Source organism: Palaemon carinicauda, unplaced genomic scaffold, assembly GCF_036898095.1.
Source record: "Palaemon carinicauda isolate YSFRI2023 unplaced genomic scaffold, ASM3689809v2 scaffold198, whole genome shotgun sequence".
In the NCBI taxonomy this organism is placed as follows: Eukaryota; Metazoa; Arthropoda; class Malacostraca; order Decapoda; family Palaemonidae; genus Palaemon; species Palaemon carinicauda.
The window spans coordinates 14,046-39,877 of record NW_027169567.1 but is presented as its reverse complement, the minus strand read 5'-3'; the positions used below and the strand labels follow the sequence as shown (position 1 = coordinate 39,877).

General features: G+C 36.3%; 1 long non-coding RNA gene across 1 annotated transcript in view; it reads right to left on the bottom strand.

The window, feature by feature from the left end:
* LOC137635916 (uncharacterized) overlaps positions 1 to 25,564 on the bottom strand; it is a 152,901-nt gene extending 127,337 nt beyond the window's left edge. Inside the window, exon 1 of the long non-coding RNA XR_011042821.1 lies at positions 23,347 to 25,564. This is a non-coding gene — a long non-coding RNA (uncharacterized lncRNA). The remainder of the gene's footprint in view (positions 1 to 23,346) is intronic.
* Between the last annotated feature and the right edge of the window lie 268 nt (positions 25,565 to 25,832).

The following is a 25,832-nucleotide window of genomic DNA, read 5'->3' as shown; positions in this document are numbered from 1 at the left end:
AAGACAAAGCAAATTGAAATGGTTTTAAAGTGTGGTAGACTAGGGTATAAAGCGTGGAGTGCAGATTAAAGATATAAAGTATAGAGAGGATATAGGAGAACCATTATTTTGGCATAATGGTCCTTCTTCCGAGATAGAATTTTCTTGGAATTATGGTCATCTTTACACATCTCTTCCACAACGTACAAAGCTTGTGATATAGCAATGCTAGTAGCAGGTAAGGCTACAAATAGTGAAGAATAAAAGTGTGTAGTGCAGAAATACAGTATATGAATAGACTTTACTCTAGAACAAATATGGGCTGTTTTGAAAATTATACGACAACAATAATGTTACTAGATTAAAACACTGTTAGAGAATACTGCAGTATATCTGAACAAGGTTAGATAGATTCCCTAGTGTAAATGATAAAGAAATGTATAGAACCAGATGAAGGATAAAAATAAGTATGACAGCAATAATAAACAGAGGAAAGGAATACATTAAATTTTACACGTAAGTAGTATAAGATTGCTTAATTTTGGTATTAAAAATATTGGAGAAGTGCTAGCTAAAAGTCAGAATATTTTCTAGGTGTCAACAACATGTATTCTTTGTACAGTACTAAAATAATTATAAGACAACTGCCTTGCAAAGAAGGATGAATTATACCACATACTTGTAGAATATGAGAAGCAAGTGATAGAGTACCTACACAAACAATTATGTCAAGAGTGGAGAGAGTGGCAAGATTAGCAAATGAAGTTGAGCTATATATTGATCTCTATCATTATAATGGACGGATTAAGAAACTAATATATTACTAGGAACGTAAATATCTTGATGTTGTAAAATAGAAGTGTGTGGGGAGGGAGATCAGTACCAATTGAGACAGATGCTGTTGATAATCAGAGCAGGAAATTTCAATGCCATAAACAATTAAGATAGGCAAATGGTAATGAGGAAAGTGGATGAGTGTGTTGTGCTAGAAGATGGCCAGGTCTTGTAAGAGGGAAAACATCTGTAGTCTTCGGGGAAAACAACTGAAAACACTCGAGAGAATAAAATGATGTTCTCGATATATTAACTTCAATTAACCCTTTTTCCCCCAGGCTATTTGGAAATTTCCAACCCTTAACCCGCAGGGGGTTATTTTTTTCCCAGCACATTTTGCAGTATATTTTTTTAAATTGCTCTAACAGCCTTAATTTTTGTCATAGAGAGGTCAGGTTGGTCTCATTCTCTTGGAAAATGCCTGAATTTTCTCAAAAAATTATGAAAAATATGAAAAAAAAAATTTTATAGCATTTTTTTGCGAGGACGTACCGGTACGTCCATGGGGGTAAAGGGATGGCTTTTGTGAAATGTACCAGTACGTCCTTTGGGGGTAAAAAGGTTAAGAACACCAAGAAGGGAAAAGGAAAATTCTTCAGCTAAGGTTATCAGAATCGGTAAAAAACACCAGTCAAATTGAATATTGGTAACCAGATTTCAAATGGAATAATGGTACTCTACGAAGAAGGGTTTTGAGATGTGAGAGCAAGATCTAGCTGGAAAAGATTCGTAACTATGAGAACTACGGACAGCATATATACAGAAAAGGATTGCACAGCGGTTTATAAAAGCTGATTTCTTAATGACGGATGGAAAGATTAATGTAGTACAGTAGTCTTATTTCTAAAAAGTTGGCGTTTATCTTTTTTACGATCCGATGTTTTGTCCATTTGCCTCTTCAAATAATTCTGTTTTCTTGTGCTGCAATGTTGAACTCTGGGATTGTAGCCTACATCACAATTCCCGGGTATTTTCTTTTTTTTTTTTTGAGACACCAGAGTTAATTTAAGGGGGACTTGGTGGTGTGAGTTATGGTATTTCAGAAGCTAATGAAAGCGATATAGATATGCTTTTGTCAATGTATGAGTAAAACTAGCAATAAGAAATAGGAATTCTAATGATAGTGATAGTCAATTTAACAAGCCTTTGTCAATGACTAAAAGTGAAGCCGACAGTAAGAAGAGAGAGTACAATTCTGATAAAAGTGGCAGTGACAGAGAACACGCTGTCAAAGATTAACGGTAAAGAAGGCTGTAAGAAAGGAAGAAGTTGACAGCTTGAATAAATAATGTACTTGCAAAAACATTATTGGATCATAGAAAATTGTGATGTTTTTGTGAAAACTAATGTGATATTTTGTGTGTGATTTATGTTGCTGGGGCATAATGACAAAAATATAGTGTCGTGTTATGATACAGAATTCATATTTGTTTGTAATTTAGTACAAAATTCAGTGTTAGGTTTATTAGATTGAAGATTGGTGATATTACTTAGTTTAGTTGGTTTAGGTAAATATTATGTTGTGACAATTTTGGGCAAAGGGAAATAGAGGGCAAAGTACAGTACTTCATGTATGAAAGTTAGTGATAGGGTTAGGAATTAAAGTGATATTCAAGATAAAACTTTGAATGTGTGTCTTTAATAAAGAAGAATAAAAATAGAAGTGTGTTTTATTCTAGTTCATGATAACCGCACAGTCTCATTACAACGCAAGATAGCAAAAAAAAAACAGATATACCGAGATTCAGTTCAAAGTTATTAAATGAAGATAACCCTGAAAGCATAACAGACTATGGCCACCAAAGAGTAATATTAATATAGGTAGAAAGAAAGTGAAAAGACCATTTGATAAAATGAAAATGGGAAAGGCAGCAAGACCTGATGGTATACCAGTCAACGAGTGAAAATGTTTGTAAAGTGAAGGGATAAATATACCGTGAATCTGGACATTTAAAATCTATCACCAAGAATGGTTACCAGGAAGGTGGATGAACAGCCTCATGGTCCCAAAGTATTAATGAAAAGGGGATTTCCCAGACTGCTCTAATTATGTGGGATAAAACTGATATCACACACTGTAGATTCATGAGAAAATTATACAAGAAAGAATAAAAAGGGAAACTGCAATAAATGAGGATTGATTTGGAAAAAAAAAAACAATGTATAAAGGCAGGAAGTATAGACATGTACAGTAAGAGAGGGAAGGGTTTCTCCAAAACTATGTTACATTGATACCGGATACGTATCGAGACGTAACCACACACATAAGAAACTGTTGGTATTAGAGAAAGGTGTAAGGTGAGAATTGGTCAGCACCAAGGATCAGCTTTGACCTTACGATAGACCTTATAACATCAGATGTAGAGGTGTCTGCTGCTGATAGGGTTTTGGTTGGATTGACTGGAGAAAGAATAGAGGTGGAAGTTGAAAAAAGAAAGAAATAGATACAGGAATACAGGAATAAAGTTGAATATCTATGGACAGGAGGGGAAGGAAGACCAGGTACAGTGGATTTGGGCTCGGATAACATCAAAGGAGTGAAATAGGGACTTAAAATTCAACTACAGAATACAGATTGCTTGTATCAATTGTATGTAGTCAAAGAAATCTTGAGACAAGAGGATTAGTGTAAATATTCAAAGGAAATCTTTATAAAAGTGTAATCAAATTGGCAATGGTTTACAAGATGGGGGGGAATAAGGTAAACCTAAAAAACACAAATAGAAGTAGCAGAAATAATGATGTTGAGATAAATGTGCATAACCATGAGGTGATAGAATCAGAAATGATTTTAATCATAATAGTAGGGTATTGGAGAAGGCTCAACAAAGGAGATTGGTCTGTAAAAGGATCATGACAGAGATGGAATGGAAGAGGAGAATTAAGAAGCCATGGTTCAGATGGTAAAATAACATGACAAACGATATGCACAGAAAAGACTAGGAGAGCAAGATACGCAGTATACAAGAAGGTGGATAGGGCAGTTAGGAAGCAACGACTGAACGCAAAGAAGGATTTAATCTGACTGTACGCTATCTTAAAGGATATTCTGAAGCTCTACATTTTCCAGGGACTTTTAACTTTAAGAATGTTTTTAACTATTTCTTTTCATGGAAAAGTTTAAATGCAATCCCTTTTCAAAGGGAATTTGCAAGACTATGTTTTTCTAGAATAGGTTCCAATCAAAACCATTTTATAAGGAACGATTTAAAATATGAGGTCATATGTATAAAAGGCCTATAGGAAACAGTAACCCCTTAAAGAAAATGGTAAAAGCTTCAGATAAAAAAGAAACATAATTTGTAGGTCTTATGAAGACATCTTTGAGATAATGCAGGTGGAATGATCACTGAGCTGTTATGGCAAGGAGCAAAACTATTAGCTAAGTATTGTTTAGTTGGTGAAGTGCGAGATGTAGAAGATAGAAGGGAATGGAAAGTGGAACTGTACAGGGAGGGACTGAAAGAACTTGAACATTGAAAGTAGGTATGAAGTTACATGTTGCAATTGACTATTCATCACTTTATGATGAGTTTAAACTAAATTATCTCAAGGAAGCAGAGGTGGTGGCCAACAAGTGAAAGAGAAAAGTGCAGTAGAAAGAAAGGCATGAGAATGAAACCTGGAGAAAGAACAATAAAAATGAGAGAGAATCCAAGAGAGAATAGAAAGTGAGAAGAGCGTGATACAAAACATACTTACACCAGTAACAGAGAGAGTATGGATAGCAAAGAGCAATAGTGGGATTCTTCAGGCTGTACCAGAGGGAATCCTCACTATCAGTTCAGTTATACAATAAGTAAACTGATTGATATAGGGACACGAGGTACGGCTATACAGAAGAACGAATGGTACACTAATATATCAACTCAGGACACCAAATATATTTACAGTGGAGAATAATAGATGAACTGTGTAGTGCAAGAATTAGTAAATTGATGTGGTCATTGTGTGCACTGTGACAAAGGCAATCAGTGGGAAAACACATGACTGGGAGTCAGAAAACAATAGAAATAGAAAGCCTGTTTTTATTTCGTTTGGTCTGCCTCAAATCAATAAAAGAATGTGCAAGAAGTACCAGAAGGTGTGAACAAGTAATTAATGGGGGAGTTAAGGGAGTATGATGAACTAAATAAGAATATGTGACAGAAAATAAAGAGAGTTGAAAGAGAGATGCCAGAGTTGGAAGGAAATTCTGTAATTACAGTACTACAAGTATGGCAGCAGACTAAGAAACTAAAGTAGATACACAAAGTGACCATCATGAAATTGAGATGTGGGTAAAATAGGAGAGGATTCTACTGTGGAACCTATATAGGGCACGGGCTAGGAGGGTTCTAAGTGCACCCACTTCCCCACATCTTAAATGAACCAATATAGAAGACCTAATATGTCTAGAACATGAAAATCAATTTTAACATGAAAAATACTAAAGTGCAATATGAGTTTTGTATGTGACCCACTTTATCAAATTCCCAAGGGGTCTCACTAGCGCAGGTTTGACTGTATATCATTAAGGGAAAGGAACAAAAGCAAGGCGATAGAGTAAGAAAAACAGTATAGGGGATTACGAAAGAAAAGGAGTATTTCGAGCAGCTTTTTGGGACGAAGTGAAATATGGATGTCCATAATGAAGCCATAATGTATGGAGTAAAGAACGAAGGGTGCTATTATAGTATGCTATCTACCGTAGAATTTCTACTATAGTATGGTATCTACCACAAAGTATGTTATCTACCGTCAATGTTAATCCTCCTGTTTGATGAGGATTATCAAACAGATTACTTACCACTAGTATGTTATCCTCATTGGACTTTAATGATAGTTTAATAATATTTATTGGCAGGACAACATGGATGCACAATTATAAACAGTTTGTAGGTTCGGTTAGGTTGGGTTAGGTTAAGTTAGATTAGGACATGGGTGCATAATTATAAGCAGTTTGTAAGTTAGGTTAGGTTGGGTTAGGTTAAGTTGGGTTGAGTTAGGTAAGGTTAGGTTAGGTTAGGTTATCAAGTCGGTATTGATCCTCCTTATCAGAGGCGGATTAGCAAGTAGACCGTATCCTTAGGGACTGATGGTGGGTATCATACTATAGTCAGAGAGGGGTGGTAGATAGCAAAATTGGCGGTAGATAGCAAAATTGGCGGTAGATAGCATACTATAATAGCACCGAATGAAGAGGAGGAATTAAATAAAAATGTACAAAGAATAAAGGAATGAGAAACTTTATATGGACCTATTTCTGAAAGAGACACATGTACTGCTGAAGGAAAAACTACTGAAGAAAGCAATTAGTGATGCATTGGACAACATCCACAGCAGTCAAAAGGGAGGGAGGTAGAAGACCAAAATGGAGGAACTGGGGCATATTTTGAAAAGCTTAAAAGACAAGAATAGATATAGAGATAGTAATAAAATGATCAAGAATAGTGTATTGGAAAATACATGAAGGAAAGCCTGGATATATTGATAAATGAAATAAGAGGAAATAATTGTTACATAAACCTTAGGATTGGAACAGAAAGGAGATGCTGTTAGTAAATAAAGAAAAAGAAAGTGACAGATACAATGATTAAACTCTTAACCCTTTAACCCCCATGATATTTGGAACTTTCCAACCCTTAACCTCCAGGGATTATTTTTATTCGGGCACATTTTGCAGTATATTTTTTTTTCAAATTGCTCGAACAGCCTTAATTTTCGTCATAGAGAGTTCAAGTTGGTTTCATTCTCTTGGAAAAGGCCTGAAGTTTCTCAAAAAATTATAAAAAATTACAAAAAAAATGTAAATAGCAGTTTTTTACAAGGACGTACCGGTACGTCCATGGGGGTAAAGGGATGAGTTTTGTGAAACGTACCAGTACGTCCTTCGGGGGTAAAAGGGTTAAAAACTGATACTGAGTAAAATCAAAAGAAGTAATTAAAGAAAAGACAAGTAAACACCAGTACAGTGGAATGGATGGAAAATCAAAAGCAGAGCATCGGATTACACTCAACGCAGTTGTAGATTATGATAAGTACTCGAGGGCCCCAATATATGTACAGTTTGGAGATACGTACAAGTGCTTTGATAAACTTGATGGTACAGTACTAAAGAGCTAGGGAATAGGAAATATGGTAGGGTGGAAAGGGGCCTCAATAGTATGTGAAATAAACATGATAGGGAGAACACTGGTGGACACAATACGACAAAACAGAGGAAATAGATTTAGGGGTGAACGTAGTTTTTAGGGACAGGGCGATATCTTTCTTAATACTCGCCAAATTGTTTTTCATTATGGGGAAGATGTTCTTTACTATGATCCAATATACCATAATATGATGTTATTTTATCATTTTGAATAATATCATAATTTACCTTTACCACGGCAATATCATCCCAGTCTAAGAATCGTTCGTTTTTACAATTTAATACTGTCCCATCAATCTACATTTTTACTTTCTGTCAAGTTTGTTGTTTTTAGGGACATGTTATTTATAGTGACATTTGATACTGATATGGTGATTATCATGAATTGTTAGGTTAGGGAATGTTCGTTACAATGCGTCATCCCCTGAAGCCACGGCCAAGTTACTCGATCGTAAAATTTCCCTTAAGCATTGTTTCCTGCTTGACTATAATAACACCCGTTTCGTGGCGCTCTGTTCACCTTATCAGCTGGTGGCGCAAGATGGAACAGTTATCGATGTTCGGACTTATGTTTTCGCTAATCCCAACAATCTTCATTTTTAACCTCTTGTTAAGATGTTAGTTTGTTGGGACACGTCCTGATATTATGTCGAATACCAATTTGTTATACAGTATATACAACCAAAGGTTAGGTTAGCCAACATCTAGTTAAGATGTTTTGGTAGATAAAGCCAGTGTCAAACAAACCACCCGAACTAACCCTTCGTTTCTGTGCGCTTGTAGGCCTACTTTTGCTGGCCGCGTGATTTCAAAATTTTAAATCTCCCCCCTCGACCCGAGACTGACCTACACACGAGGTCGACCCTTTCCAATGCTAAACACCGTAATGGACAGACGTGTTCCATATAGTTTCCCTTTGAGCGATGGTGTTGAGTTTATTACTCACATAGATCAGCTTGATACTTTGAAGACAATAAGGTTTTTAGACCTACGGGACTTTACTCGAGTTACCCAGTAATTTTTTCATTTTTTATTTCGAAAAGGGCTCTTAAGTGACTTTAGGGGTCCCTGTGAAGACGCAAGAACCGGAGGATTTAGACTTCACCAATTACAAATATTAAGGTAATCCTGAGTAACTTTTTTTTATTAATACAATGTGGTTAAGATATAATTTAGAGTGCTGCCCATAACTTTTTTTTGTGTAGGAGAGAGACTTACGAAGGGCTAGGGCTTGTGACCTGGGACCTACTAGGTTCGGTTAAGTTGGGTTTGTAGGGTTTGTATGTTAGCGACAGTGATTGGGGGGTAACACCCCCAAGTAAGGTCACGAGGAAGGTAAGGACACGGCTTGTAGGTCAGGTTAGGAAGGGAATTTTGGGTTAGTTGTCCATTTTTCTAGCACGTTTCCGACTTTCATGCGCAGAGTGGTCCTATTATGTAGATTGTTGGGACAAGCATTTACAATTTTAGTGAATTTAATATTATTTCATTCTGTGATCATTCCCTTGAAAAAGAGCCGATTTTGGAAATTTTTTACTAGATGTTCGGCCGGTCCAAGACCTGTCCCCATAAACTACAGAGGCTCCGAAGGGAAAGATAAAAACAAGTAGAGTAGAATCTCGGCTTACTAGTAACTCGGTACAGTATACTGTACAAGCATCTCAGTATTCAAGCAGGAAAATTCAAATTGGTTTACAAGCACTGTACATTTGTGGGCTAAGATTTCCTTCCATATTCACCTTTTTCATGTTAGGGGTTATAACTTGTTCACTACATACCATGACAAACCTTTAAAAACGAGTGTATATATGTATTTATGGACTTGTGGAATGGATCGAGTGTATTTCCTTTATTCCTAATGGGGAAAATTGATTTAGAATACGGGCATTTTAGTCTGTGAGCTTTATCGTGGAACAAACTAAGCTTGTAAACTGAGGTATGTAAGGTGGAAAACCCGTCAGAAAAGGCTAACACTTATAAAGGGGTTAAAATTGAAGCACTTGTATATACACAGTGTTCCCCAGCAGCAGAAAGGAAGACAGAGTAGCAATAGACAACTGCCATAGCATGGAAATCTTGAAAAAGTTTACATTTAGCACCAAACCAGAAATACTGAAATGTTAACATTTAGAAGTAAGGAGGAGGATAAGCAAGTAAATGAAGAAAAGTTAAAAAAGGGGGACATCAGAGAATAGAATATGAATATTTGTGTGCATTTAATGAAGAGGATCATGACTGAACATTCAAAAAAGGAAATAAGTGGAATACTTGGAGGCATGAAATAATGAAGTATGGTAACATAGCAAACATATGGGATATGGCCCTGGAGATACTGTACAAACCAAAATGTATGAAAAGAGTATTAATCCCAACCATATTATCCAATGTAGAAATGTAGCAAAGAATAAGAGTGAGAAAAAATAGAAGTAGGTATATGGAGAATATAGAATATAAAACAGGATTAAATATAAGCAGATTATTCTATCACAACACTGCAATAACATGAGAGATTGTAGCATATCAAATAGGAAAAACCTTTAAGAATGTTGGGGTGAAAATGGGATAAAAATGCAGACCACGTCAAACGTATGAAATAAAGGTGCAAGAAGTGAAATGGTAACTGAAACTTAACCCTTTTACCCCCAAAAAGGACGTACTGTACTGGTACGTTTCACGAAACTCATCCCTTTACCCCCATGGACGTACCGGTATGTTTCACAAAACTAATCCCTTTACCCCCATGGACGTACCGGTACGTCCTTGCAAAAAACTGCTTTTTACATTTTTTTTTTGCACATTTTTTATAAATTTGGAGAAATTTCAGGCATTTTCCAAGAGAATGAGACCAACCTGACCTTTCTATGACAAAACTTAGGGCTGTTAGAGCAATTTAAATAAAAACATACTGCAAAATGTGCTTGAAAAAAAAGTAACCCCTGGGGGTTAAGGGTTGGAAAGTTCCAAATAGCCTGGGGGTAAAACGGTTAATAAATGAAATAAGAGGAAATAATGGTTACATAAGACTTAGGATTGGAACAGAAAGGAGATACTGTCAGTAAATAAAGGAAAAGAAAATAACAGATACAATGATTAAACTCTTTGAAAAACTGATACTGAGTAAAATCAAAGGAGTAATTAAAGAAAAGACAAGTAAATACCAGTGCAGTGGAATGGATGGAAAATCAAAAGCAGAGCATCGGATTACAGTCAACGCAATTGTAGATTATGATAAGTACTCGAGGGCCCCGATATATGTACAGTTTGGAGAAACGTACAAGTGCTTTGATAAACTTTACCCTGTTGATTGTACAATACTAAAGAGCTAGGGAATAGGAAATATGGTAGGGTGGAAAGGGGCCTCAATAGTATGTGAAATAAACATGATAGGAAGAACACTGGTGGACACAAGACGACAAAACAGAGGATATAGATTTAGGGGTGAACGTAGTTTTTAGGGACAGGGCGTTATCTTTCTTAATACTCGCCAAATTGTTTTTCATTACGGGGAAGATGTTCTTTACTATGATCCAATATACCCTAATATGATGTTATTTTATCATTTTGAATAATATCATAATTTACCTTTACCACGGCAATGTTTTCCAAGTTCAGCACCGTCCCAACGCAAGTCACGGGTAGCTCCTGCTTAGTTTCCAACTTTCCCGAGAGATAGAGCCCGTGTCATTCCAGTCTAAGAATCGTTCGTTTTTACAATTTAATACTGTCCCATCAATCTACATTTTTACTTACTGTTAAGTTTGTTGTTTTTAGGGACATGTTATTTATAGTGACATTTGATACTGCTATGGTGATTATCATGAATTGTTAGGTTAGGGAATGTTCGTTACAATGCGTCATCCCCTGAAGCCACGGCCAAGTTACTCGATCGTAAAATTTCCCCCAAGCATTGTTTCCTGCCTGACTATAATAACACCCGTTTCGCGGCGCTCTGTTCACCTATCAGCTGGTGGCGCAAGATGGAACAGTTATCGATGTTCGGACTTATGTTTTCGCTAATCCCAACAATCTTCATTTTTAACCTCTTGTTAAGATTTTAGTTTGTTGGGACACGTCCTGATATGTCGAATACCAATTTGTTATATATACAACCAAAGGTTAGGTTAGCCAACATCTAGTTAAGATGTTTTGGTTGATAAAGCCAGTGTCAAACAAACCACCCGAACTAACCCTTCGTTTCTGTGCGCTTGTAGGCCTACTTTTGCTGGCCGCGTGATTTCAAAATTTTAAATCTCCCCCCTCGACCCGAGACTGACCTACACACGAGGTCGACCCTTTCCAACGCTAAACACCGTAATGGACAGACGTGTTCCATTTAGTTTCCCTTTGAGCGATGGTGTTGAGTTTATTACTCATATAGATCAGCTTGATACTTTGAAGACAATAAGGTTTTAAGACCTACGGGACTTTACTCGAGTTACCCAGTAATTTTTTCATTTTTTATTTCGAAAAGGGCTCTTAAGTGACTTTAGGGGTCCCTGTGAAGACGCAAGAACCCGAGGATTTTGACTTCACCAACTACAAATATTAAGGTAATCCTGAGTAACTTTTTTTATTATTACAATGTGGTTAAGATATAATTTAGAGTGCTGCCCATAGCGTTTTTTGTGTAGGAGAGAGACTTACAAAGGGGGTCCGGGGGCAAGCCCCCCCGCTAGGGATTGTGACCTGGGAACTACTTGGTTCGGTTAGGTTGGGTTTGAGGGGTTTGTATGTTAGCGACAGTGGTTGGGGGGTCGCAGGGGGGCTAACCGGTTAGGTCACGAGGAAGGTAAGGACACGGCTTGTAGGTCAGGTAAGGAAGGGAATTTTGGGTTAGTTGTCCATTTTTCTCGCACGTTTCCGACTTTCATTCGCAGAGTGGTCCTAGTATTGGATTGTTGGGACAAGCATTTACAAATTCAGTGAATATATTATTTCATTCTGTGATCATTCCCTTGAAAAAAAAAAAAGAGCCGATTTTGGAAATTTTTTACTAGATTTTCGGCCGGTCCAAGACCTGTCCCCATAAACTACAGAGGCTCCGAAGGGAAAGATAAAAACAAGTAGAGTAGAATCTCGGCTTACTAGTAACTCGGTACAGTATACTGTACAAGCATCTCAGTATTCAAGCAGGAAAATTCAAATTGGTTTACAAGCACTGTACATTTGTGGGCTAAGATTTCCTTCCATATTCACCTTTTTCATGTTAGGGGTTATAACTTGTTCACTACATACCATGACAAACCTTTAAAATTGAGTGTATATATGTATTTATGGACTTGTGGAATGGATCGAGTGTATCTCCTTTATTCCTAATGGGGAAAATTGTTTTAGAATACGATCACTTTAGTCTATGAGCTTTATCCTGGAACAAACTAAGCTTGTAAACTGAAAAACATAAGTCAGCAAAGGCTAACACTTATAAAGGGGTTGAAATTGAAGCACTTGTATACACACAGTGTTCCCCAGCAGCAGAAAGGAAGACAGAGTAGCAATAGACAACTGCCATAGCATGGAAATCTTGAAAAAGTTTACATTTAGCACCAAACCAGAAATACTGAAATGTTAACATTTAGAAGTAAGGAGGAGGATAAGCAAGTAAATGAAGAAAAGTTAAAAAAGGGGGACATCAGAGGAATAATAGAAGGTGAATATTTGTGTGCATGTAATAAAGAGGATCATAACTGAACATTCAAAAAAGGAAATAATAAGTGGAATACTTGGAGGTATGAAATAATGAAGTATGGTAACATAGCAAACATATGGGATATGGCCCTGGAGATACTGTACAAACCAAAATGTATTAAACAGTATTAATCCCAACCATATTATCCAATGTAGAAATGTAGGAAAGAATAAGAGTGAGAAAAAATAGAAGTAGGTATATGGAGAGACTAAAACAGGTTTAAATATAAGTAGATTATTCTATCACAACACTGCAATAACATAAGAGATTGTAGCATATCAAATAGGAAAAACCTTTAAAGAATGTTGGGGTGAAAATGTGATAAAAATGCAGACCACGTCAAAAGTATGAAATAAAGGTGCAAGAAGTGAAATGGTATCTGAAACTTAACCCTTTTACCCCCCAAAAAGGACGTACTGTACTGGTAGGTTTCACAAGACTCATCCCTTTACCCCCATGGACGTACCGGTACGTCCTTGCAAAAAACTGCTATTTACATTTTTTTTGCATATTTTTTATAAATTTGGAGAAACTTCAGGCATTTTCCAAGAGAATGAGACCAACCTGACCTCTCTATGACGAAAATTAAAGCTGTTAGAGCAATCTAAAAAAAAATATATACTGCAAAAGGTGCTTGAAAAAAAAATAACCCCTAGGGATTAAGGGTTGAAAATTTCCAATAAGCCTGCGGGTTAAGGGTTGGAAAGTTCCAAATAGCCTGGGAGTAAAAGGGTTAAATAGGACATAAAGGATAAAATAGGAATGGAAATAGAAAAGATGATTACTATAAAATGGAATATGACAAAGTTAAGATTCAATTGAAGGTAAGGGCAGAATGGGGATACATAAGAGGGATTTAGAACATGGGAGGTTATCATAACCATGAAGACTAGGTTTACCATACGACTTTAAAGGTTCTTCTGTATGAACAAGCGGCAAGTTATATGGGACGGAGATGGAAAAACAGAGCGCACACATTTTTGTATAAGGTAACAGGAGGCTAACTGAAAGAAAAATTCAGTATCAAGAACTTAGGATAATCCAATAAACGAAGGGGCTTGGTATTATAATAAGTGTAATTGAGATAAGGGAAGTAATTAGGAGGAAGGAAATGCCATCAAGTTAGGCTGCAACTGGGAATGATGTTCTGTCCGTAGATATCAATATTTCACACTTGCTCAAGCAGTATGTCCACCAGGAACCAGTGAGAGTACCAATACACTATTAAAAGGGTTGGGTAATGACAAAGACAAGAAGTTACTGGGATGACCAAATGAGGTATTATACTACCGTAAAATAAAACACAATCTAGAGTGAAGACAGTGGCAGGGTTATCAGAGATATTCTGAGGTAAGCATTAGATTCTATCAAGGATCAGCACCGAGTCTTTTGCTGTTCATTATGATAATAAAGAAATCTATTTTAGAATGCAAACATAGCACCTGTCAATTAACCCTTTTACCCCCAAAAGGACGTACTGGTACATTTCACAAAAGCCATCCCTTTACCCCCATGGACGTACCGGTACGTCCTTGCGAAAAAGTGCTATAAAAAAAAAACTTCATATTTGATAAATTTTTGAGAAAATTCAGGCATTTTCCAAGAGAATGAGACTAACCTGACCTCTCTATGACAAAAATTAAGGCTGTTAGAGCAATTCAAAAAAAAAAAATATACTGCAAAATGTGCTAGGAAAAAAATAACCCCCTGGGGGTTAAGGGTTGGAAATTTCCAAATAGCCTGGGGGTTAAAGGGTTAATATATGCAGATAACCTTGAGTTAACTACAGAATGAGAGGTATAACTTTTGGTAACATTTAAAAAAAACTGTAAGAGAAGAATGGAGGGAGAGGATTGGAAATCGTGATAACAAAAACAAAATTCATGGTGACTGGGAAGGAAGCAAAGGAATGTTTAGCCCCCAATTTGGCAATATGAGAGCAAAATACAAGATGTAGGGCGAATTAAGTACTTAGTGATAAATGTAATCGCTGATGTCGCTAGAGTTCTTCTTGTCACCAAAATGTATTAACAGAGAAAATTGGGTGGGCAGGAAGGAAGAACATCTTGTTGTAGTATTGGAGGCAATGAATAGAAGAGTAGCAAACATCAAGATCAAAACAATCTCAGTCAAAAGGCTGATGTACTTATCCTCAGTACACTCGCCAAATTCAAGTGGACCAGATGAAGAAAAGTAATATAAAGACAGGTTGAAATTAAGAGGAGCCAATAGGCTGCGGGGGTACCACTTGGAGATATCAAAAGGCAGCAAAGGAATTAAGAATATGTATATAAAAAAAATTAATATCAGTGATATTTTCCTGATGACATTACATAGCTATTGTTATTTTTAATTTTGCCACCCATTTACGTTTCCAATATTTTGTCTTTTTATCCAGGAATGTTGAGGGGATCTGATAATAAGGGGGGCTTATGTAGTACTTCCAGAATTAAGACCCCATTGTTCATTGGTGTAGGTCAAGTGAAGTGTGCCCTGGTAATTGGGATGTTTTGGAAATTTTACAGGGAGGACTACAGTATATATCCTATTTCTTAGACACGTTGCCTATTGACCTTGTGTGGATGGGACCGTGATTGACGATGCTAAAGTACACAATTCAACTTCATAATCCTCCACTGACAGAAACTAATGTGATTATAATTAATATAGGGATATATATTTGTATTTCTAGTGGTTTTCAAAAGTGAAAAATGTATCTTGAGAGAAAACGAGGCCGATTGGTTGGATCACCAAGTACACGACAGAAGAAATTACTCGTAAAATGTAAAATAGGATAAACAATCAGAGTGAAGTTAAAAGTGGAAATAAAATGAAGGATGTACAGACCTTCATTACTGTTTTGATGCGAGTGAAGTGAATAGTTTATGTTTGGGGTAATATCTATCTGTGAATAAAGATTCTCACACTAAGTGAAAAACAATATTGTGGTATATGATTAATGTGTTTTGGTTTATTTTGGTTGTGTTTGTTTACATATAATTGTGTATTAGCTTTAGGAAAAATCTTGAGACTCTATTTAAGATATTGAATTTAGTTGGTTTATAGAGTTTTTCCTTTTTATAGAAGGGAAAACTTGATGGTACAAACCCCATTGTTTAAGATTAGTGATAATGTTAGGGGTTAGATAAACATTACAAAGTATAATGGAGTTATCATTACAAGCAAATGTACGTGAGTATGTATGTTTTTAGGTTACGGATAAAGTACCGTAGAAGTGAGTTTTATTCTGGTGCATATTGCCCCAAAATCTCATGACATAATTGGCACCCAACATGGGGCATTGCTCATTAAGGGATTATTCTTTGGGGCACTACTGCCAGGGACTATCAAGTCATTTGAGGCAGAAAGGATAGTGAGTGAAGTAAGGTTTGCTGAGGACAAAGTGTAAAGGAAATAGAACAGTATGGAAGAATAATTGAAGAACTGGAGAGAACTGTAGAGGAAATAATGTGAGAATGAATGGCTGAGGAAAGATAATGAAGAACTTAGGAAACTGATGAAAGGAGGATAAACGTTAAAGTGAAAGGTCATCTAAAAATAGCAGAGACAATGGAAGAATGTCTGGAAGGATGAAAAGATGGGGAGTAAAAGGTGCAGGACAGGAGAAAATGAGAGTACAAAACATAAAGTGCTAAGAAGAGCAAGGTGATACTGAAGTACTAAGTAAAATGAAAAAGTCTATATACAACCATGAGTGATAGTGAATGCGTCTTGATTAGGGAAGTGCCAGAGAGCAAAACAAGTTGAATGGAGTGAGAGATTTTCTGAGTAGGAAAATTTTTTTAGAGAAGAGGGAGAAAATACAGTTTTGAACACATGAAATTAGCATTTTTTTTTCTTTTTTTTTTAAGGAAATTTGAATATTCTTCATGGGACAATCATGATTGTGAGTAATCAGAGAGATGTACATGTAATTGATCGTGCGAGAAGAATAAAAGCTGGTGTACAGTATAGAAACAACAATGAGTTTAAAGAAGCGAAGATGGGTAAAACATGACAGTGGAGACGTATGACCATAGGCTGGAGATTTTAACAAGAAAGAAGTTTAGGGATCAGAATATAAATTAATATAAGGCATTGGTGAGGTTCTGTGCCACTGTACATGAGTGTGTGTGAGCTCTTTAAAAAAAAAAACAAAGGGGAAAATAAGACATACAAATGGAAGATTGAAATGGGATGAGGTGTTTGAAATACTGTTGAGAGCATGACTTTGAAAATAGGGTAAATATAATGAATGGAAGTAGTGTGCAAGTTGGAAAGGAAGCTGGAGAGGAGGGTCTCCAGGTAAGAGGGGTTTTAGACGTTATAGAATGGGTCACAGGAAAAATGAATATATGAGGTCATTAAGTGCCTATTATGGTTGTGGAGAGAAAGGGCATCATATTAACAAGTGAATGAAACCAAGACTTTAAATAAATGTGAAACGTGTAATAGTCTAAGCTGCATAGTAAGATAATGCGAGTTTCACTGTGTGAATGAGATGTGTGGAAATTGTGTTAGAGAACAAATTAGAATGAACGAGTGATGTACAGCAAGAGTGTTAGACTTACAGTATTTGTATGTTTCCTGCGAGATAGCAAGACTTCTGATGAGGTGTTGACTGACATCATGAAAGAAAAAGCAAGTATACAAAGGGTAAGTGAAGTATCTGAATAGAGAAAAATTTAGTGGTTTCATTGAGATAACAAGTGACTCGAGTGGATTTGGAATACATGATGAAGGTGGGGAGACAGATGAATTTCAAGTTGAGCTTAGGATGGAGGATCAGAGGGAACTAAATGAAAGCCCAGGTTGTGACAAAGATCAAGTTGACAGTATAAGAGTGTATAAAAGACTGTTAATTAAAAGTGCATGTACTGTACCACAGCATGAATGGGTGTTATGTACAGCTATATGAGTGATGAGTGTGTATATCAAGACAGAAATATGGGATGACAATGCGAGGCAAATCTAGCAAGGATTGTATCAGTCGTAGTTTTTGATGTTTTGCAAGGTTTAAATTTTACGTAATTTTTGACTCTTTTTGGCCTGTTATTATTATCATCATCTTTACTACTTGCTAAGCTAAAACCCTAAATGGAAAAGCGGGATGCTAAACGCCCAGGGGCCCCAACAGGGAAACTAGCCCAGGGAGGAAAGGATACAAGAAAAAATAAAATATTCTAAGAACATTAACATGAAAATATTTCCGATATAATATAAACTATAAAAACTTCAACAAAACAAGAGGAAGAAAAAGTAAATGGAATAGTGTGCCCGGGTATACTCTCAAGCAAGAGAACTCTAAACCCAGACAGTGGAAGAGTATGGTACAGAGACTATGGCACTGCTCAACATTAAAGAACAATGGTTTGATTTTGGAGTGCCCATCTCCTTGAAGAGCTGCTTAACATAGCTAAAAGTCAGTTCTACCCTTACCAAGAGCAATGTAACCACTGAACAATTTCAGTACAGTAGTTAACCCCTTGGGGGAAGAAGAATTGTTTGGTAATCTCAAGTGTTGTCAGGTGTATGAGGACAGAGGAGAATCTGTAACAAATAGGACAACTATTCCATGTATGTGTAGGTAAAGGGTAAGTAAATTGTAACCAGAAGGATCCAGTGTAGAACTGTCTGGCCGGTTATAGGACCCCATTACACTCTAGCGGTAGTATCTTAACTTGTTGGCTGGTGCCCCGGCCAACCTACTACCTCTCACAATTCTGTCTTCTTTTGCAGGTACTGTGAATGAAAAGGATGGTGGCCTATATAACTTCCCTTCCTTCTACCCAACTGTTTTTAAACACCAGACCTGGTGGTGTCCTAGTAATTGAAAAGCTGTAGATTGTAAGATAGAAAGATTGTCAAAGTGTTTAACAGAGTTAGGATGAAAGAAGTCTAATTACAGTAATAGTGAGGACGATAAGCATTTATCAACTATTATAAGTAAAACCGAAGATATGAATAGGAAGGCGAGTTGAAATGAAAATGACAGTTTTTTTTGGCGAAGAAAATATTACGATTTGTTTGGGTGACTGTTGTGTATTGTATTGGCCAGTCGAATAAAACTATCAGGAGGGATACAAAATTGTGAAATATCCTCATTCACCAATGGAATGAGACTTTCTATAAGGGAAGTAAACAACCCTACGATATTACTGTAAGATGAAAATATAGTATCGTGTTATGATATGTTATGATTGTTTCAGTCCAAAGTGTTAGTGTCTTCCCATGGTATATTTATATTCAAATGTGAGGTGTTTTTGTTTGTGGATAAGCAAGACATTTAGTGGTATGTTTATGGAAAAGAGGATTGGTGAAATTAATAAAGGTTAGGTATGGTAAATATCAGGGCTTTTTCTAGTTTTGACCAAGTAAAAAACACAGTTTTCAATGGAACATATGTTAGGTTAGGTTAGGTTAGGTTAGTATTTACCGGCATAGAATTATTGTAAAAATAGAGGGCAAGTTCCACCCTTTGTTAATATTCTAGGTAAAACTGTGAATAAAGTATAAGTAGAAGTGTGTCAGATATTGTAAAACTGTGAATAAAGTATAAGTAGAAGTGTGTTAGATTTTGGTACATAGTAACCAAGAAGTCTCCTAAAGAATGTGACTAATGCTTTCGATAAATTAGTATTGGCTGACATTAGAGAGAAGAAATCCAGATTGCTGGACAAAAATGAAAAATTATTAATTAAAAAGTAGAGACAAGTGTTTTTCCGGTCAAGAGAAATTTAGGTTCTTTAAGAGGAGAGGATGGTTAGGAGAGAGACTCAAAAGAATGGTGTCAACACCAATCTCCTAGAAAGAATGAAAATGGGAATATAGGTGTACAAAAATATGAAAAATATAGTAAGAAAATCAATTGCAATACAATACATAAAGAAAAAACTACTCAAAATTAACCAGTAAGCAGCTGACATTAGCAACCAACAGTATATTAATTATGTACCAGGTGTTTATAAAAACTATTTAAGCTTAAAGTTAGGAATTGGAATTTCAAGTGAGACCAGAGTTACAATTCAAATAGAGTATTATGGAATGAGTGATTATAAGCTACAAAATAACTCAAGAACTGAAAGATGAATGTGAAAAAGAAAGGACAAAATCATAATACAAGGAGTTGATGTTACAGCAGAACAGGATATGGAGCCCAAAGTAAATGGGATTTCCTCTTGGGAATTGAAACAAAGGAGTCAAAGGGCTTATAAGACTACAGTATAAAAGATATAGATAAAGGCTGGAATAAATCAATGAAAAGGGTAGAAAATGATGAAAGAACAACAGAACATTTAAAGAGACAAGTGGAGGATGTAAATACTGTACATTGAACATGTCCATGCTGGGCCAACAGGCAAACATAAGGCTAGAAAGACAAAGACATTAAGACACAAGAGATTAGAGAGCTTGCAGGCATTGAAAGAGAAACATAAAAGCAGATGAGAAAGAAGGGAAACGATAGTGAAAGATCAATGCAAGGCAAAGGTAGGTACAAGTAAGTTTGTAAAACTAGACGAAGACAAGCAAAGACAATCACAAATGAGACTGGAAACAGTACGAATTTTTTTACAGGAAACAAAGAAGTCACAGTAATTTATAAGGACAATTATCTAGGTCTAAGAGATATGAATAGGAATACTGAAGCATATCTAAAAGAAGAGAAAGATAATATAAGATGGCAGAAGTCTACAGGTATCACTAGGAAATAAAATGATGGCCTTTTGGAAGCAAGGTAGAAGGGTGTATGTACAAGTGTTAGAGAGAAGCTACACAACCAATCTAGCTGAAGAGGAAACAAACAGCAAAAGAATATAAAGTCACTTGAGAGAATGAAATCAGAGATATAAAATCAGGCATTGAACATGAAACACAACAGACACATTTCCCCTTAACTCACCACCAATTGCAACAGAAACCAAAATTTTTGCAGTATGTTCAGTAGGGTACCCTCCACAATATGTAAAAAGTTCAACAAAATCTTTTCGGTGGAATACTATCTTTTTTAAGGGTTGAACTTTTAGGATTTCATGACCATACGAACAACATACAGCAACACTTCACATGAAGTTCTCAAGACATATTTGGTGTTCGAAGCTACGTTTTCCAGGCAACCCTTAACTGGCATTATTTGTGCAATGCAACTGGTATAAGAAGTGTATGATATCAAGAATAGCAATAATGTGGCAGCTTTCAAGAAAAACCTGAAGACTTATCTTTTTAGCAAGTGTTATAATAGTGACCTGAAAACTATTAAGCCTGAATGCAAATGCTAGCGAAATAACTGATAACGATACAGAGCAAAATATTAACTGGAAAGAAATTATTTTTTTCTCACACCAAGGCCCGCCTGAACAGACCTTTAGTGTTTGATGGAGGGCGAGAAATAAACCCGTAAAAGTAAAAGTATATGGCATGTCCAGGTATTGGATTCTAAGGCTAGGATGTCTGTGCAGTATGTATGACATTCATTATTAGGTGAATATTTTCCAATAAAGACTTTCTTTAAGCCTATACTAATATTCAACCATTTCTTTTCAGGATCATCATGGTAGATAACAAATTTTGTAATACGAACCTGACAGAGGAAGCACTAACCACACTGGGTGATAAAGGTTGTGAGGGCATAGCAAAAGTAATTCTTTAATGTGAATTCAGTATTGTCGTGAAACCGAGTGATTTTCACAGAGAATGCGAGAATATTTTATTTTTCATCTGAGTAAAACTAAACAGCTCAACCGACATTGTTCTTCAAGCAGTGATAGTTCCTACCCTTTGCTCCAAAAAATATTTTTCATATAAGGACTACCGTTTGTTCTGTGGAACAAATAAAAAATATGGCATGAAGAAAAAACTATTTGACTTAACTCCTGTATTGACAGTACTATTATTTAGGTTTGTGATGACATTAAGGATGACTGAGCAGACATGGTGAAAGAAAGCACTTGGGATTAGGAGTTTTATTTTACTCTGTAATAAACAACTTAAATTGTGGAAGTATGTATGTGCAGAAAGTGGGGGGGGTGTTGTGAGAGTTAACTCATTTTCAACACTTTTACTTGAAAAATTAACCATGAAAATATATGTAAAAGAGTTCTTCGTTTTGGATTTATCTTGATTAGTTAAGAAGTAATGATGATTTGAAGGAGCACAAACTTCTCTCTGTTACTTCACTAGGTTCCAATCTGACTATTCTTTGGTTCTGAGTATGTTATAAGGAACCTTTATTCAACAAATAACACTGGTTTTATTTCTGTTGCAATTAGAGGTGAGTCCTGGTGTTTTTTTTTTACTGGCCTAACATCGAGTTCATCTTGAAGAGTGAGTAAAGGACATATAAATACACCACCAGGCCAGAATGGATTATACAACTGAGATTGGGTTTCAAAGACCAGGATATAGCAATTTCAGAAGGGAGTAGTTGATAGAAGGGGAGGAAAGTTTTAGGGTTAAGGAAGGTAGGTTAAGTTCATGTAGCCTTGAGAAGTGTTATGAATCCTGGAAAGTAGAACTAAGAAGAATAATTGTAGATTGGCATTATATGCATGTTTCAGGTGTGGTGAAAAAAAACACCTTATTAGCTAGTGAAAGAGGAGGAGTAGTGTGGTCAAATATTATCGGTGTAGTAAACTGAGTGTATAGAAACTGGATGTTGGTGTAATCTTACGTGTGAATCGTAGTTGTGGTTAGGATGGGCATCATGCAAAGAGGAATGTGGCAAGTTTACTGAATATGGTGTGGATGGCCATGTTACAGATGTATGTAGGAGGGAGTGATTTGGTAATATAGGATATTAGGGAAGATTAGTAACAGTTCACCTGGGTGAATCATCCTGTGTGTGTTTAGAGTGAATGTGATGCATGTGTGAAATTGATGTAAATTGGTATCGAATGAGTTGATAGGATTGATACTAGTTAGGTATGCACATAAATTAAGGAATGTGTTTGAATTTAAGAGATGTACAGGTAAAGGTGAAGTGAATACGATAGATATTTTCAGTATACCTCTACAAACAAAGTAAGGTGAAAATATCATATTTGCAAGGTTGATGATGGAGGAGGATAATTTGTGTGTGGTCGAGGAAAAGAATTAGAAAAATATTTTGTACATCCAAGAGCTGAATATGACGAAATTAACAATGAATGGTAATATTTGTGGGGAATTTTATTTGAATGAAGATGGTCGAGTGAGTACCAAGGTGTGGAAAGGAGTGCCGTTGGTAGATTGAGAAAGTGTAAATCATTGCAAGAGAGAGGCGAGGTTATTAATGTAAAAGTTGCATGGCCAAGTAGTCTGCAGAGACACTATGGTACTGCTTACAGCTAACAGTGATAGCTCCAATAGGAGGGGGAAGGCCATCAACCAAGTAGAGGGAAAGGAGATGATATGTTGCTTAACGAAATGGTTGAGGGAAATCAGAAATGGAGAAGTAATGATAAATAAGAGATGGATGTAAAAATGCTAAAAATGTCCTGCAAGAAAAGCTCTCACAAAAGGTTTCCACAATAAGCTAAAGAAAGAAGTATACCGTAAGGAAAGAGAAAGATTATATCGCCTAATTAAGTCGGTGGGAGATGCATTAGAAGCTTTTGAGATTAAAGTTGGTGTCTATTAAATACAGAGATGTGTAGAAATAGAGGTTCATTGAACCTGGTGTTAACAGGAGGAGGAAAGGAAAAGCCTGGAGAGAACTGAACAAATTTAGTTGACTTACCTGAAGCTTTCAGGTATTTTCGTCTTTTAGTATTTCATCTTCTTGAGTTTTCTGGCAGCTATGACAAATCTGGAAAAAAGTAAATAAATGAGCATTTTTATACATTTAGCTAAGCTAGATTTGGCCATTAAATACAAAAACAAATGAGAGAGAGAGAGAGAGAGAGAGAGAGAGAGAGAGAGAGAGAGAGAGAGAGAGAGAGAGAGAGAGAGAGAGAGAGAGAGAATCAAAATATTTATGGAGGGTATTATTATTATTTCTATCATTACCATAATTATTGTTAATATTATCATTATCATTATTATTATTATTATTATTATTATTATTATTATTATTATTATTATTATTATTATCATCATCATCATACACATACATATATATATGGATGATGATATTATTATTATTATTACTAAGCTACAAACCTAGTTGGAAAATCAGGATGCTATAAGCCTGATTGTTCCAACAGGGAAAATATTTAATTGATAACATTAATAAATACTGTATATAAATAGAGACTGATTTTATGTCAGCCTCGAAACACACTCGCAGCATTCTCTATCTTTCTCCCTCTTTCTCCATTCAATCTGAAAAAATGAAAACAAATTAGTAGTCTTATAACTTTCAGCCATAAGTAAATTGCAAATAATTAACTGGTAATGTTAATTAAACTAACCTGAATCCTCTATATGGGTTTACACCCGATTTATTTAGTTACGACCTGAATTAAAACATTGAAGGATTCTGGTTAACACTGTATGGTTACCAACTATCCCATCAAAGCTGGAGAGGAGCGACCGAGTGAACAACATAGCTTCACTTATTACTACTATTACAATTACGAGCTAGGCTATAACCTTAGGTGGAAAAGCAGGATGCTATAAACCCTAGGGCTCTAACGGGGAAGAACGGCCCGGTGAGGAGATGAAACCAGGATATAAACAATCTACAAGAGAAGAATAAACCAACAAAATGAAATATCTCAAGAACAGTAACACCATTAAATTAGATCCTTCACATAAAAACTATAAAAATTTCAAATAACAAGAGGAAGAGAAATAAGACTTGCAGGAGGGATAAGGCGGGATATCAAATTATAGATTTGGGTTTGTATAGGCAGGAAAAATCTTGAAGATTTGTGGTTTGTTCCTATGCAAATAGAAACCCTCACTATTTATATGGGGAGTCTTCCTTGGGTGAGAGAAAGTCCCCTGTAACAGGCATTTGTCTGTTTAACCCTTAACCCAGATAAAGAAAATTACATCTTATGACCGACTTGTAAGATAGCCAAGGCCTAGAGGTCAGTCCCAAGTAAAGGATTACATGACCGGAGTAACAATTATATCAATTGTAATAAGTTGCAAACTAAATTTTAAGAATTAAATGACATATGAGAAAAGTCCCTTACCTACATGAATGTTTCTTCAATGCTACACAATACAGTACAGTAACTATGAGCACGAAAGCGAAATCACCAACATGAATTCAATGGGAATGATAGCGCTGCTGAAACGAAATGGTCGAGGAATGCCGATGTGTAGATGCATGATGGGATGGGTGCTGATCATATGGCAGTAACTAGTAGCAGAGTATGGGAGAATGGTGGCGAGCTTACAGTTTGGCGGTGTGCAGATTTTAAAATTAGTCTCAGGCAAAAATCATACTGTACCTCGTTTTGTATAAGGAAAATGTTTTTGCAATGTCGGAAAAATCTTCGATCTCGTTTAGCCTCATGAAATTTTCATATCAGGAGGTAGCTCTGTATCCTGAAAAGGATTGTGGTGAGCCCTGAAGGACCAGCAGTCAAAATAAGTTGGAGGAGGCAGGGATGGTTTTGTCTCCACCGACCTCAAAACCTCTGGGGATAAGATCTGTCCGGTATATACCATCAGGAATTCTTACACCCAGGGAGTGAATAATAATGAGAGCCTGACCTCCTCCTCTGGGAGGGCTGATTTTTATAGTGTAGCAACATCTACACAAGAAAAAGTGGATATGCATCGGCCACCTTTTCGCCATAAAGTCCTCCAGGCCAAAACTCGTAAAATGAGGAAAATCATGTTTTCTGTGGCAAAACAGGACATCGATGTCATCGCTAATTTACTCTGTTTAGCAGGCGTAAGAGTTTATCTGGCCTCCCAATCTACACAACTTAAGAGTGAAATGGTGGCATGTTGTCTACTAGTCTCCCACGTGGTTATGGCGATGCATTCTCTTAGCGCTTTACACTATGCGTGTGAATGGTGGTGTGTTGTGGTGTGTTTGGTTAGCATCCGCTAGGAAGGCATGAGTATAGTGATTTTTATTATTCTTCCTTTACGTATCTACGGACCAAAATGTGCACTCACCTCTGGACGGAGGTAACTAACCTGTAATTTGAAATGAGAAGAGGCCGGCACATGGTATGTCCATAATTAATCTGATAAATAAAAGGGAAGAGGTTTTCTTAGGAGAACTAATCAGTTTCTCTTTAAGTAGATTTTAGTTTG